Raw genomic sequence first — 13,334 nt, forward strand, 5'->3', positions numbered from 1 at the left:
ATCAGTCATGTATTTGCTTGTGAAAACTTGCGGTTTTCATGTAACTGCCGCCTAGCAACGAGAGGCAAAGGGTAAACAGGGTAGGCTATCATAGATTCTATTCGGAAGAGATCAACACAATTCTAGACTCCCAGGAGAGGAAGAGCTAGCACTAGAGAGTTCACCGGCGTTTTCATGTGCCATTTCCATTGAGTAGAACCAGAGTAGAACAGCCAGTGAACCGCAGCGTGTTCTCCCGCTGACGTCACAACATGGCCGCGAGCCACGGACCCAGTTTTCTTGCGCTGTGCAATTTAAAGTTGGATATTTGCGTAACAACAGCTTCTTTTCACGTAATTATAACAGAAATCTAACATGTTTGCTATGTTGTATAGTTTATTTAAGAAATTGCATAGAGTCATGTTCGTGTCATCAGCCCTTTAAGTATTGAGTATAGCACTGACCAGCCGATTATAGAATAGAATAGAATAAGATAATTCCAGCTGTAATTCCAAATCGTCCGTCTTGTTTACCATGGATCTGGCGTTGGAGAGGTAGAGGCTTGGCAGTAGAGATTTGAATGGCTGTTTTCTGAGCTTAGTCAACAGGCCAGCTCTGCCTGCAGCCTCGCTTTTGCTTCCGCTCCTGACGCCGCCTCCTTCGCTTTGCTTCCGATAACAATCCACGGAGACCCCGCTGGTCTCGCTATCTTGTCCGGAATGTTGTGCATGCGATGGAAATCGCTACAAACCGTCATTTTCTGCTGGAAACCAATGTCCAGTAAGTCCATACAGTTGTAGTGGATATTGAAGTCCGGTACAGACAAACAACACGCAAAAATACACACAAAAAACATAAAAAACGTGCACAGGTAGGGAGAGCTTGCAGCCGTTGTAGTAGAATTGTATATAGTAGGGTTTTCCAGAAGAAAAGGTAGAAGTAGAAGCAGAAGTAGAACCAGAAGTAGAAGTAGAAGGCGGAAAATGGCGTTTGACCGACAAGATGGCATCTGTCACAATCTGGATCGGCTGTGACGTCACATGCAAGTGCTCCATTGAGAGCACACTTCATCTACCACTAGCTTGCAAGGCCTGTCGAACCTAGCCCAGACCCAACCTAACAGGCCCAGACAAACAATCATCACACACACATTCACACCTATAGAGATCTTGCAGTCACGTGACCGGAAAGTACACAACCCCCATCTTGTCGGTCAAAAACACCGCTGAATACTGCTGCACTCGTGTACAGAATGGATCAATTTCAACCGACAGACTACACGGCTCATTTTTCTAATGAACAGATAACTAGATATATGTCTAAAATAAACGATCTACAGATTTGTGACCCTTATGGCTTACCGGACGGAGTTTTCACGACCGGATTTTGAACTGCCAGCGGAATACCCGGACGTGTATGATTACCTCATCAACTTTCCCTCGCTGTTCAGTGGTGAAGCACTGCGTGCTTATAAATCTCTGGACAGTTTTCTTTACAGAAATTCAGGATTTGTCAGCGACTCAGATGTGGCATCTTGTAAACAAGAAAATAATCCTCATTGGATGGGTAAGTCACTTAAGTATTGAGTATAGCACTGACCAGCCGATTATAGAATAGAATAAGGTAATTCCAAATCATCTGTCTTGTTTACATGGATCTGGCGTTGGAGAGGTAGAGGCTTGGCAGTGGAGGTTTGAGTAGCTGTTTTCTGAGCTTAGTCAACAGGCCGGCTCTGCCTGTAGCCTCGCTTTTGCTTCGGCTCCCGGCGCCGCCTCCTTCGCTTTGCTTCCAATAACAATCCACGGAGACCCCGCTGGTCTCGCCATCTCATCCGGAATGTTTTTTTTTTTTTTCTCGTCCGGAATGTTGTGCATGCGATGGAAATCGCTACAAACCGTCATTTTCTGCTGGAAACCAATGTCCAGTAAGTCCATACGGTTGTAGTGGATATTGAAGTCTGGTACAGACGAACAACACGCAAAAATACACACAAAAAACATAAAAAACGTGCACAGGTAGGGAGAGCGTGTAGCCGCAGCCGTTGTAGTAGAATTGTATATAGTAGGGTTTTCCAGAAGAAAAGGTAGAAGTAAAAGCAGAAGTAGAACCAGAAGTAGAAGTAGAAGGCGGAATATGGCGTTTGACCGACACGATGGCATCCGTCACAATCTGGATCGGCTGTGACGTCACATGCAAGTGCTCCATGGGCAATTTTGAGTAGCCAGTTAACCTAACTGCATGTCTTTGGACTGTGGGGGAAACTGGAGCACCCAGAGAAAACCCACACAGACACAGGGAGGACATGCAAACTCCACACAGAAAGGCCCCTTTTGGCCACTGGGCTCAAACCTAGGACCTTCTTGCTGTGAGGCAACAGTGCTAACCTGATATAGTACAATAAAATGTTCTATTTTGCAAAACAGAATAGACTAGACTAAATTTTGAATTTACACTCCAAATCAGCAGGGGATGCTATAACACCTGAACACCACCTTGTGCACATAAGAAACCATGCTGAAATTTTCCAAGATCAGCCAATGATGTATGATGCAATATTTGACACAAATAGTGCAAACATACAGCACATGATTACATTTTTTCTTCTCTCCCATGTCCATATCAGACTACATGAACACAATATGGAGCTTAGCAGCTTGTGACTACAGTGGAAGCTACAGGTGTCCTGTCCTCCTCATTTCTTTCTACTTTAATGAGTGGACTTATTTATTATTATTATTATTATTATTATTTTTTTTTTTTTTTTTACTTTTTTTTGTGAGGCTTTTCTAAGTTGTGAGGCTTCATAGCATTGGAAGCCTTCATAGCATTCAGGACCACATTGGAAATAAGCAATTTTTGCTTTCATGTGTTATCCTGGTTTTTAATTGTCATATTTACATGTATAGTGTTTGTATGATTATTATTTACTGAATAAACAAATAAAAAAAAATCTTGTTTTCCCTTGTGAGCAATACTGTTCTGTATTTGGCTAGTCACTTTCAATTGTTCTATACAGACATTAATCTTCATGCCCCAGAGAGCTGAACATTTTTTCTTTGCAATGTTGGTGGCACATAGAGCTATTTTTCCATGCACTGTGTCAGTTGATCCTCTGTTTTTGCTCCTTTAAACATATTTCATATTTAGGAATAACTAGCTGTCTAGTGAAGCTTGTGGTTTGAATTTCTAGTATCATACAGTGGTAAATTCTATGCACAGAATGCAGCATTATTTGCTAAACCAGCTAATCAGGTTGGGTTCTTGCTATTTTGCTATCTGTTTGATTGACTATTCCCTCCACAGTTAGGTTGGATCCAGGGTTAGGCACAACGAATAACCATGCTGTAGGGCTTGGAAGGTGAAGTTGGCAATAGGCTGTGCACTTAATGCCTTGATATGGACTATCTCAAGGAAGTGTGTCATCCCCTGTGTTGGTGTGTTGACCACCAACAAGCACATTAAGACCTGCAGATAGACGTCTAATAGGACTTCTTAACTGAAGCCCTAGAGACCCCCTTCCCTGCACAGACTGAAGCCTTCTGAATTGTGGGAACAATTAATCAAACTCATTAACAGCATAATAATTCGCTGATCGGGGGAAATCTTCAAACTGTGCAGAGCAGGGGCTCCCCAGGACTGGAGTTAATAACCCCTGTGTTAGACATATCAACAACTTGGCAGCCATCAAGCCTCAGTTGAAATCAATGATCCAGTGGAACTCAGAGGTTTGCACTTCTCAATGGAGTCCTTTTATGTCTCAGAGGAGAGCAAGGATGCTATATTAAAACACCTTCATCTGGGAGTGTCTAGTTCTGACCCTGTCAGCTCACATGTGCAGGGTTTTCTATGCTACATTGTAAGGACTTTATCATATTTAATAGGGAAATACAGGTAAGCCACAACTCACCTGGGTTATGGCACATGCCAAACCGCAAGAGGTTTGGCAAAATGCTGGAGTCCCTTAAAGATCCTTCAGCTCAGAGAGTGGAGAAGAACCCTTACGAAAATTAACCATGGTTTTACTATGAAAACTAACCATGGTTTTACAGTTATTCATGGTTTTCATGGTTTTTTTGGGTAACCACGAAAACCATGGTTCATGACTATGGTTTAACCATGATTTAACCATGGTTTCACTATGGTAAATGTTAATGTATCTGGGCTGTTAATCGAGATCCTTCTCTACAGCATTGACTGTTGGACGAAAGCATGGTAATACTACAGTTAGTGCATCCTTTTAAAAACCATACTTTCCCTTTTTAAACTAATTTCATAGTTACTATGACCTATTACACATACAACTATGATGCTACCACAGCTACTGCAGTACTATGGATAAACCACAGTAATGCTATGGTTGGTTCATAGTACTTAGAATCACCATGAAATACCATAGTAGATCCATGGTTACTACCATGGATGAACCATAGTAATACTATGGTTGGTTCATAGTACTTAGAATAACCATGAGATACCATGGTAGAATCATGGTCACTACATAAAAACCATAGTATAACCATGGTTACTACATAAAAACCATGGTAAAACCATAGTAAACCATGGTAGATTTTCGTAGTTGCATCCTCTTGCCTTGGCATGCATTGGTGGCCAAATGACTCTAGCGTGACCTTAGAGCTGAATCCAGGTTTTCTGCCCAAGATCTTGTCACTTGATCAATCTATTGTTCTTACAGCCTTCAGTGAGCAGGAGTCTGTGAAACATTCCATTCCATGCCCGGTATGACCAAAATTATGTGGACACCTGGCCATCACCCATATGTGCTTGCTGAACATCCCATTCCAAATCCATGGTCATGAATATGGATTTGGTTCCATGTTTACTTCTCTTCTGGGAAGACTTTCCACTAGATTTTGGAGTGTGGCTGTGGGGATTTGTGCCTATTCAGCCATAAGAGCATTAGTGAGGTCAGGTACTGATGTCAGGTCTGAAGGCATGATGAGCCAATTCATCCAGATGTGTTCAGTAGGGTTGAGGTAAGGTCTTTGTGAAGTTCTTCCACACCATCTTTGGCAAACTATGTCTTCATGGACCTCACTTTGTGCACAAAGATATTGTCATGCTTGACTGTCTGGGGTACTTTCTGTGAAATGAAATAGTAATGCTACTACATACAGAGACTTTCTAGATAATGTTGTGCATATAACATAAATATGGGAACAATTGTCAGGTGTCCACATACCTTTGACCATATATTGTAAATAAAATGGAAAAATCTTTCCCATTTCTGGGCTAATATCTCTAGCCTTGTAGCTAGTCTCTGGTCCAATCAGATGCCTTAAGCTAAGTAATCGGCTTTGCTCATCTCATCTCATTATCTCTAGCCGCTTTATCCTGTTCTACAGGGTCGCAGGCAAGCTGGAGCCTATCCCAGCTGACTACGGGCGAAAGGTGGGGTACAGCATGGACAAGTCGCCAGGTCATCACAGGGCTGACACATAGACACAGACAACCATTCACACTCACATTCACACCTACGGTCAATTTAGAGTCGCCAGTTAACCTAACCTGCATGTCTTTGGACTGTGGGGGAAACCGGAGCACCCAGAGGAAACCCACATGGACACGGGGAGAACATGCAAACTCTGCACAGAAAGGCCCTCGCCGGCCACGGGGCTCGAACCCAGACCTTCTTGCTGTGAGGTGATGGCGCTAACCACTACACCACCGTGCCGCCATCGGCTTTGCTAATTTTTTTTTAAACGTATATCAATCAGTCTGCTAAAATAAATTGCTGGATTTGACATCCAGACCAAGGTCTGTCAGTTGACGACCCCTACTCTAGGCAATAAATACTGATTATTGACAGCAGCATTTAGTTAATATTGCATCATACATCATTAAGTGACCTTGCTGGAAAAGCTCAGCACGTACGTATCTCAGTATGAATGGTATTCATATGTTGCACACCACATCTGGCAGTGATGTACATAACTAGAATTGTCACATATTAATGTCTTTATGAAATAACATTGAATGGCTTTGAAAAAGATTACAGTTGTTATGAGTGGTGTGATGATCAACACACACACACACACACACACACACACACACACACACACACACGGAGAGGGAGCACTGTGATAGTTAAAAGCGTTCTCTTTGAACAACAGGCCCCCCACTCTCTGCTTTCTTTTAACTTCGACATGCAGAACAGAAAAGCCTTTGAATTTTGCCTCCACAGGGGTTTGTAATAAAATGGTATTTAACACAATTGCCCTTTCCTGTCTCACTCACACAGTCCTGCTCTACCACCATTATTTTTCGTTATCTCTTTCCAGGTATATATCCTTATTATAACACACACACACACACACACACACACACACACACACACACACACACACACACACACACACACACACCTCATAAATGTTTGAGGCCTGCAGGAACTTGTGTTTTTCATTTATTTCACACCATTTTTCATTGCTCCATTTCTCTTTATGTCATTCATATTTGCAGTGTTTTCTCTTTTCATTGCTTTCTATTGTGGTTGTAATTTTCTGCTATTTACCTGAGACTTTTCTCTTCTACCCAATTCAGATATTCTGATAATCCAACTTATAATATAATTTTAATACACATTCTGCTATCTTGCCTCTCGGTGTCCCTCTCTGTGTCCTTGTCAGATTCTCTTCAAATCTAATTGCTCCTTTGCCCCTGCTGAGTTCAAGCCTTGAGGCTAAATATTTTTCACAGTGAGAGAAAGTGAAGAAAAACACAAACTAGTTTGTTGAGAGTCATCCTTGAATTATCTCTCATGATCTATCTCACAGCAGGTGTCTGTTGTAGCTGTGGCCTCAACACAGTCTGTCTTGCTCTCCACTTCCAACTCTTTCTAATAGCATGCGATTGTCAGTTTGTGCAGCAAACTAAAACCATGTGTTGGGCATGTGGGTTTAAAAACAAAAGGGTAATGACCATATGTGTCACAGTGACTGCACAAAGCACTTGCATGGACACACACACACACACACAAAATGATCAAAACATCAAAACCTGGCAGGACATGCTGAATTCTATTTACAACAAACTTTTCCTCTTAAAAGTTAATGTGAGTGGAGAGAGAGAACAGAATAATGTTTGAAACACACATTCACATCACAACTGAAGAAGCTTCAGTCCTTAGCGCAACAAAAATACTAAAACCATTGAGAATGTAGTGATGACTGGGACACCAGAATAAAGACCTTAGTCAGGCTCGGTTAAACTCAAGATTAATCCCTTGATAGCCCTCTAACAGGCACGTGTACATATATAATAACCGTCATGTCCATGACTGAGCTACATCAAGTTATTCACAGTTGCGGCAATTATACAGCAGTTCTATAAATATCAGTGTGTGTGTGTGTGTGTGTGTGTGCGCGCGCGCGCGCGCGCGGGGGGGGGAATGTGGCACAATATTCATATTAGAGGATTCAGAAAGTGTACCAGTGCACTAATTAGGCTAAAAATACTAAAGATTACTACTTGAGCTAATGTGGAATGCTTTGTGGAATGCTTTCTATAATCTCAACCCTGAAAAAACACCAAACAGAAAAAATAAAAAAAAATTTCTTTCTAGGGGTGAGAAAACTGCTATTGTAATCTGTATGCTTTTACAGAAAGTTAATTTAAAGCCCTGTGATTTAGAACCAGTGGTCGAGTTGTAAAATCAAACCGGGGGAATGGTGAAATTTTTAGTCGGTCCATCGGTGGGAAACTGGTTTGCTTTTAGGAGGGTTTGCACACAATGTAGGTCTGTGGACCTTGTTCATTTACCAGACATACAGTATTTTGTGCTGATAAAGTGTGTAGTACACACTGTGTACCCTTTTTATTGTTGTAAAAAACATAATCCACTGGTATTTTACTGTAAAACATGCACAGTGTGGATTTCATGTGTCATATTTAGTCAGTCTCCTGGCTAACATAACCTACCACATTCTCCATATTAGGGTGAAATGCAGATGACAAATTTGAAGTGTAACTTCATAGTCATGGTAGGCTCCTTTTAAATCGTTTGGTAAATAATTTATTAAAACCTCAGCAGGCAATGTAAATGAACAACTGAATCTTTTCATATCAAGTCAATAGAATTTTTATTCAAAGCTGAACATTGATATTGATTAAATACAGAGGTAGGTAGGTAGGTAGGTAGGTAACCAAGAAGCTAAAACAAGCAACAGTAAATTGTAAATCTTCAGCTCTTCAGCTGTTGGTTCTCCTGCTTGCTCCTGCTCCTGTACTGCCTCACACTCCGGGTCCCCTCCAGCTCCTGTCACACTGTGTTGCAGTTGCTGCTGACTGTCATCTGGAATAAAGAGCAGTGGATAAGATAATTTAATTAAATATAATTATAATGTTAGTTCTGATTTATTTATTATCTGAACAAGGATTTGAGCTTTGAAAAATGACCGGATTCTTTCTGTAACGTTGATTCCCGCTGTTATCTAGGTCACGTGACACTTTAACGTTGACGGTTACCAAGGAGCTGCCTTGGATACTTTGATACTTTGCTTCGATACATACCAGCACTTTGATACATACTGGATACAAGCTAGCAAAATGAGTTAAAAGCAGGCATCTTTGGAAAGGGGAAAAGGCCCATTGAGAAGACAGAAGAAGAGCCTATGACGAAGAAAAAGAAAGCTGCATTTTAGCAGACACTTTGTCGAGTCCTACACCAATCCTGCTCTGCCTTACATGTTGTGACCGGCTCTCTAATGAGGCAATGAAGCCTTCAAAACTGCTAGTGTCGTTTATTTTAGCCTTCCTGTCTTGAATAACACTTTTTGTTGCCTGAAGAATAACAAATGAATGTCCAGGCTGATTAAATTAATGGCCTTATACAAGAAATCAAAGCTAACATGAACCTGAGTAAGCTATCGATAGCTGGCTAGACTCCAAACTAACATTCATTATGATAGCTGTGTTGTTATCCGCCGCCCACAAATTAGGCTACATATCGGTAACTTTACAGCATGATAGTGGGCTCACAGAAAGTGTGACTGATATCCGTAACTCTTGACTTACCTCCTGAAATGTTTTTTCTTGCGATCTTAAATCCGAACTTGCTTAGGTCTTGCTGTCCACTCCGCTTGGCCATGATGCTGCAATCCGCTGCTGTCACTGACGCCGAATGAAATAAAAAATAATGGAACCCCAACTGAATGTCACCTCCTCAAACGCTTCGCTTGCGCGTGCCCTCTCTCGCGGTAGCTTACTGTATGCTCAGTTTCAACAAAGCTACGTGGAATGGCATTTCTAATTCCAATGTTAAATAGAAGTAATGTCCACATTTATTGATAAAATTGCTCAAGGGAAGGGAGGGGGGATGCCTGTTTTAGAGGGGGGATGATTTTGACCATTTTTTATTCCAGGGGGGATGGCATCCCCTCCATCCCCCCTCAACTCGAGTACAGTTTAGAACCTATGAATTGCCAATAGGACAGAATGTCATTGGGTGTAATATTCACTAATGAGGTCCAGGGGGAACAATGTATGAAAATACTGAGGTCATTTTTGACATACCTTTTATCTCAAGGTTTAAGTTTAGGTCACTGTAGGGGAAAAACCTACAGTCCATAATGGATATAATAATACAAGAAGCACAGCAGTGTGTCATTGGCAAAGGCATTAATTACTTTTCGGATACTTGGGACATTTCCTGACCACTTTTTCATGTTCTCAGTTTGTCTCCACCACTTTTTTAATTGTAATTAGTAGTCTGGGGCTGAACATGATCCAAACACTTTGCAAATGCAAGGCTAAAGTAAATTAACAAGGCACAAACAAGTTTCTCGCAAGTCACATTTTCTTGGGAATGGTTTTTGTGTCCATCCATCATCTGTAGCCACTTATCCTGTGTAGGGTCATAGGCAAGCTGGAGCCTATCCCAGCTGACTATGGGCAAGAGGCAGGATACACGCTGGACAAGTTGCCAGGTTATTGCAGGGCTGACACACAGAGACAAACAAACATTCACAGCTACGATCAATTTAGAACCACCAATTAGCTTAACCTGTATGTCTTTGGACTGTGGAGGAAACCCACACAAACACGGGGAGAACATGCAAACTCCAAATAGAAAGGCCCCCGTTGGCCGCTGGGCTCAAACCCAGCACCATTTGATTTACACAACATGCCTACCACTTTAAAAGTGCACATTGTTTTCGTTTTTTTCTACTGTGACACAAACAGTAATTAAGATGAAAAAACAGAAATCTGGAGTGTGCACAGGTATTCACCCCCCCCCCCCCCCCCCAAAAAAAAGGCAATACTTTATAGAGCTACCTTTTGCTACAATTACAGCTGCAAGTCTCTTGGGGTACACCTCTATTAGCTTAGCACATCTGGGAGTTTTGCCCATTCCTCAAGGCAAAACTGCTCCAACTCCTTCAAGTTAGATGGGTTGCATTGGTGTACAGCAATCTTCAAGTTATGCCACAGATTCTCAATTGGATTGAGGTCTGGGCTTTGACCATTCCAAGACATTTAAATGTTTCCCTTTAAACCACTCCAGTGTAGCTTTAGCAGTATGTTTAGGGTCATTGTCCTGCTAGACCATGAGCCTTCGTCCCAGTCTCAAACCTCGGCTGACTCAAACAGGTTTTCCTCCAGAATTGCCCTGCATTTAGTGCCATCCATCTTTCCTTCAGTCCTGACCAGCTTTCCTGTCTCTGCAGATGAAAACCATCCCCACAGGATGATGCTGCCACCACCATGCTTCATTGTAGGGATTGTGTTCTCAGGGTATTGGGTTTGTGCCACACATGGCATTTCCCATGATGGCCAAAAAGTTCAATTTTTGTCTCATTTGACCAGAGAATCTTCTTCCATGTGTTTGGGGAGTCTGCCACATGCTGTTGGGCAAACTCCAAATGTGTTTTCTTCAGCAATGGCTTTTTTCTGACCACTCTTCCATCAAGCCCCACTCTGTGGAGTGCATGGCTTAAAGTGGTCCTATGGACAGATAATCCCATCTCCACTGTGGAGCTTTCCAGCTCCTTCAGTGTTATTTTTGGTGTCTTTGTTGCATCTCTGATTAATGCCCTCCTTGCCCAGTCTGTGAGTTTTGGTGGGCGGCCTTCTCTTGTCAGGTTTGTAGTGGTGCCATGTTCTTTCCATTTTGCTATAATGGATTTAATGGTGCTCCCTGGGATATTCAAAGTTTGGGATATTTTTTATGACCCAACCTTGATCTATATTTCTCCACAACTATGTCTCTGACCTGTTTGGAGTGCTCCTTGGTTTTCATGTTGCTTGCTTAATAGTGTAGCAGAGTCAGGGTCCTTCCAGAACAGGTTGGCTTATACAGACATCATGTGACAGATCAAGTGATGCTTGATTACACATAGGTGGATCTTAATCAACTAATTATTTGACTTATGAAGTGAATTGGTTGGACCACCTCTTATTTAGGGGTTTCATACGAAAGGGGGTGAATACTTATGCACACTCCAGATTTCTGTTTTTTCATCTTATTGTTTGTGTCACAATAAAAAAAAATTTGCACCTTTAAAGTGGTAGGCATGTTGTGTAAATCAAATGGTCCTAACACCCCCCCCCCCCAAAAAAAAAAAAAAATTAAATTCCAGCTTGTAATGCAACAAAACAGGACAAACACCAGAGAGGATGAATACTGTTGAAAGGCACTGTAAACAGCAATTATTGTATAATTAATTTATTTATAGAAAATAGCAAATATAATAGTCTTATCTCATCTCATTATCTCTAGCCACTTTATCCTTCTACAGGGTCGCAGGCAAGCTGGAGCCTATCCCAGCTGACTATGGGCGAAAGGCAGGGTACACCCTGGACAAGTCGCCAGGTCATCACAGGGCTGACACATAGACACAGACAACCATTCACACTCACATTCACACCTACGGTCAATTTAGAGTCACCAGTTAACCTAACCTGCATGTCTTTGGACTGTGGGGGAAACCGGAGCACCCGGAGGAAACCCACGCGGACACGGGGAGAACATGCAAACTCCACACAGAAAGGCCCTCACCGGCCCCGGGGCTCAAACCCAGGACCTTCTTGCTGTGAGGCGACAGCGCTAACCACTACACCACCGTGCCGCCAATATAATAGTCACACATCACATCACATTATCTCTAGCCGCTTTATCCTTCTACAGGGTCGCAGGCAAGCTGGAGCCTATCCCAGCTGACTACGGGCGAAAGGCGGGGTACACCCTGGACAAGTCGCCAGGTCATCACAGGGCTGACACATAGACACAGACAACCATTCACACTCACACCTACGGTCAATTTAGAGTCACCAGTTAACCTAACCTGCATGTCTTTGGACTGTGGGGGAAACCGGAGCACCCGGAGGAAACCCACGCGGACACGGGGAGAACATGCAAACTCCACACAGAAAGGCCCTCACCGGCCCCGGGGCTCAAACCCAGGACCTTCTTGCTGTGAGGCGACAGCGCTAACCACTACACCACCGTGCCGCCAATATAATAGTCATTAATGTGAATTTAAAGTAGAATTATTTATATCAGTTATACGCTCTTAAAAATGGAAAAAGTCACAAGGTTCTGTGCTTAATTCAAGAACCAAGTGTTTCCATATCAGAGAGGGTTCAATGTTTTCGAAGAACGCTTAGTTTCCCAGTGAACCAGGAAAAAAAAAAAACACTTCAAGAACCCAAAGAGTTTAGCTTTGATGCTTGGGTGACCCTTTCTTCTTCAAAACATCCATCAGTCATTCTTTAAAAGCTAGTCTGAATTCTAGTGAATGCTACCAAGAATGGAAGCGCATCTCTACCAATAACAAAAACAATGAAAATTGACCTGGTTTCTAATTGATCACATACTTTTTTGACCTGTCATCATTCTCAGACCAGGCACTTCTCAAAGCAAGGTTACATCCACATTTGTTTTAAAAGTACTGAACAGCATGATATGTGTTTGTGTAGCCTGGCATTTCCGTGTCTTGACTGCACAAGTGGTGAGTTGGAAAAAAAAAAAAACATCCAAAAATTCTGCTTTACCCATCACAACTTTCTGAACTTGCCAGCCCCCTACAGACTTCATGCATCCTTTGGTTTTTCTAGCATGGAAATTAAATGTAGGAGTTTTAGAGTAGATGGGCAGGAATAATGCATGTGAGCAAGAGTGGATAGTTAAAACCTGAATCTTGGGGGGGGGGGGACAGAAATCAAACCAGAATGCTCCAATTTATTTTTTGGTATTTGGCTTTTCTAATTTTAAAAGTATTGGTTTAATTTAATAAACCATGTTTCCTTGCAAAAGACCATTTATGATGCAACAAAGAGGAAACTCTGAACCCCTCCCCCCTCCTCAAGAAACAATCAGGAAGCACACACCATTAGCA

At 42.1% G+C, this 13,334-nt stretch overlaps 1 protein-coding gene across 1 annotated transcript in view; it reads right to left on the reverse strand.

Annotated features, from left to right (window-relative positions):
- LOC132883804 (cadherin-24) overlaps nt 1-13,334 on the reverse strand; it is a 201,587-nt gene that overhangs the window by 184,662 nt on the left and 3,591 nt on the right. The gene's annotated exons all lie outside the window — the stretch shown is intronic.

The sequence above is a fragment of the Neoarius graeffei genome, chromosome 1 (assembly GCF_027579695.1).
Source record: "Neoarius graeffei isolate fNeoGra1 chromosome 1, fNeoGra1.pri, whole genome shotgun sequence".
Lineage (NCBI taxonomy): Eukaryota > Metazoa > Chordata > Actinopteri > Siluriformes > Ariidae > Neoarius > Neoarius graeffei.